The sequence below is a fragment of the Pteropus alecto genome, unplaced genomic scaffold, assembly GCF_000325575.1.
Source record: "Pteropus alecto unplaced genomic scaffold, ASM32557v1 scaffold25, whole genome shotgun sequence".
Taxonomy (NCBI): Eukaryota; Metazoa; Chordata; class Mammalia; order Chiroptera; family Pteropodidae; genus Pteropus; species Pteropus alecto.
Window position 1 is genome coordinate 37,380,169 of NW_006441955.1, and position 3,280 is coordinate 37,383,448.

The window sequence follows — 3,280 nt, forward strand, 5'->3', positions numbered from 1 at the left end:
ATGAGAAATTTCACATCATAAATCCCATTAACAGTGGTCATTCTCTAGGTGCTAGGGTTGCTAATGAATTTTATTTGTCAACTTATACATTTTGTATGCTTAAATTTTATAATCAGAAAAGACAATACACAACATAAAAATTAAAAGTACACAATTCTATCTTCAGGTTCTAAAATGTCTTTAATTTGATGTCTTTAGGCTAAAAAATAAAAATTCTAAAACAAGAATGACAGTAATGTTTTAATTGGATTTTGCTGACTACTTTAAAAAGATAACGTTTGAGGAATTTTCTTCCCCTTCCCAATCAGGCAATGAATTCTGCTCTGGAATTCCATTTCCCTGGTTTTGGAATTTGTGTAACTTCTGCGACTGGTACAAAGAATCTACTTCCCCTCCTTTTTCTCTAAAGGTGTTCTGATTTCTTTCATTTTATCAGTCCAAGAGAAGCTGCTGACAGAAATCTAGATTAAATGGCCCCATTATGCAGCCCCTAAAGCTCCTCCCCTATCCCAAAGGCAACTGCATTTCTGATGTAAAAACGATGACATCCTGTCTAAAGAAAACAGTTCAAACTGAGCCATCCTTTGTGTTTATCCAAGGGTGAATAGCGACCTTAAATGGCTTCATGTGTGGGTGGGGGATTTATTGTTAAAGAAAACCAGGGATTACAGAAACACATGGAAAAATGTATTTAAATATCATCCACTGTTTTTCCACTCAAAATCCATTATTAACATGCTGGTATATTTCCTTTTAGTCTTTTTCTTTATAGATTATCATAAATTGCTGTAGTCATATTACAGATACAAATGAGTTGCTTTTCTCCCTTGATATTATATCATATGCATTTACCATGTTATCATATAATTTTCAAAAACATTATTTTAATGACTGCATAAACTTTTTCTGAGTAAAAAATTTACCATTTTACTTTTAAAGATCATTAAGAATGTTTTTAAATTTTAGCTATTATAAATAAAACTAAAAAAAAATTTGTGAATGAGCTTTCCATGTATGTAAAATTGTTTCAGCTTTTTCATGTGCAGAGTCAAAATATGAAATTACTGTGTCAAAGGTAATGAGCATTTTAAGTCTTAGAGTCAGTGTTGGCATATCACAACTGACCTCGTCCATTCTCCTGCATTGGTGCCGATGTCATAAATTGATACAAATGTTTAAGAAGGCACTGCTAAGATAGATTATTAATTTATATGCTGCCTTGTTCTAAAAAGAATTTCAAGCAGTATAACAAAAGTAAACACAGCTAAAAATATATTTTAAAAGTGGGAAAGTTAGGGTGAAGGGAGAAAAGAAGTAACAACTAACATTTATTGAATACTTATGTGTATCGGGCACTATCTTAACACCATCATATACGATCTCATTTAATTCTCATTGCAAAGAGGAAGGTATCATTATGCCCATTTTACACATAAGAAAACAGAGGCCTAGAAAGTTAGTAACTTACTTAATCTCACAAAACCAGTAAGGGACAGAGTAGACAATCAAAGTTCAGAATTTGAGCTCTTAATTGTTATGCTGTACGTCATCCGGGGGCTACGCTGAGGTATCTTTTCAGGAATGAGCCAAAATAAAAGTGCTTTCTAGTGGTCTATACAAAGAGGGAGACAGGAGATATTAGAAGACGCATCGTGTTGAAAAGATAATCATAAACCAATTTCTTCTAAGTGTGAGCGTACCTATTATATCTCGCCCTCTCCATCATTTTATTTTAAAATGTGTATATTTAAAATAATTAGTGCTCACTTCCACAGCATATATACTGAAATTGGAACGATACAGAGAAGATTAGCATGGCCCCTGCACAAGGATGACACACAAATTCACAAAGCGTTCCATATTTTGTTTAAGAAGATTTAGGGCAATTGAATAGTAAAACATGCTCTACCAACGTATAGAAAATGTTCATGTAGGAGACCATAATTAAAACAAATAAAAACAAACTAGCAAAAAAAATGTTTATATCAGTGAATGCTGTATCACTGTTATTTTCATTTTCATAGCAGGAGCTGGCATTTTTCCATGTATTTATTTCTGTGTTTGTATGTCTTCCTTGGTGAATTCATCAGTTCTTTCCTTTGACCATTTTTCTACTGCTTTCTCCTACAATCTTTATGATCATACCTTAGAATAAAGATACTAAGCTTTTTAGAAACTCTTTGCAGAAAATATAACAATCTCCAATTTAATTTTGTATTCAGATTATTTTACATTAACTTATGTTCTGTAGTCAAGAATTTTCCATTATGGTTTTCTTCCTATTACTTGGAAGCTTGTCCTTCATCTTCTAGAAATTTGACAAATATTAAAACTTATATCCGAAGACTAAGGGGAAAGATGGCAGATTAGGTAAAAGCAGGGTTCATCTCCTCCCAGGACCACATTGAAATTACACCCAAATTATAAAATAATCAACGTGGAGAATCACCTGAAGTCCATCTGATCATAACACCAACATTTGATAATATAAAGGAGCCACATGGAAGCCGGTAGGAGGGGCAAAGTCTTAAATCAGGCTGGACCCGCACCCGCGGGTGGTGGAGGATCACCGGGAGGGAGAGCGAGGCTGCAGAGGCTCTCCTGAAGGAGAAGGGGTCCTGGTCACATCTGAGGGCCCCCCAGCTCAGAGTCCTAGCCCAGGGAAGAGGAGATTCCAATAACTCTGTAGAAACTAGAGAGGATTCCGGCCACCTGGGTGAGACAGAAGGTGACTGAGCCCCTAGACGTCCCTTTGAAGGACCCGTGCAAAGGTTTTCTGACCTGCAGACACTCACCCGGGACATCGGCAGTGGGTCTGAGGCTCCCGCAGGATTCATTCTGAAAAAGTCTCCATTACCTGGAGTCAGAAAGATGGCTGGAAAAGCACCCACCATTGTGCCTTAATCCAACCCCTTTATAGACTATGCCAGCTTGATTGTGCAGACCCCTCCCACAGAGCCATTAGAAGACACTGGTTTGAGGGGATCAGCCCGCTCTGCCAAACCTGTAGACTGCCAGGGGTAGATGTTTATGGCTGGCTGCCAAGCCTTGAGCTGAGTGATTCAGAGTGAAGTATTCATAGCTGGACGGCTATTGCTGTGAGTGGTGTTTCTAATCCCAGCAACAGCAGCCAGCACTGTGAGCCCCATTTCAGAGATAAGGTCAGGCAGATCGCTGCTGCCAACATGAACTTGGGCAGATATCGGGGACTTGTGGGCCAGTCCTACACAACAGTTGGTCTTGCTGTGACCTGGGTCTCATGCGGGATCTCACAACAGTT

General features: G+C 37.9%; 1 non-coding gene across 1 annotated transcript; it reads left to right on the plus strand.

Moving 5' to 3' along the window:
- The first annotated feature begins 1,759 nt into the window (after positions 1–1,759).
- LOC112486063 lies at positions 1,760–1,866 on the plus strand. The gene has a single exon (XR_003048605.1). It is a non-coding gene; the product is annotated as a U6 spliceosomal RNA (small nuclear RNA).
- The last annotated feature ends 1,414 nt before the right edge of the window (positions 1,867–3,280 follow it).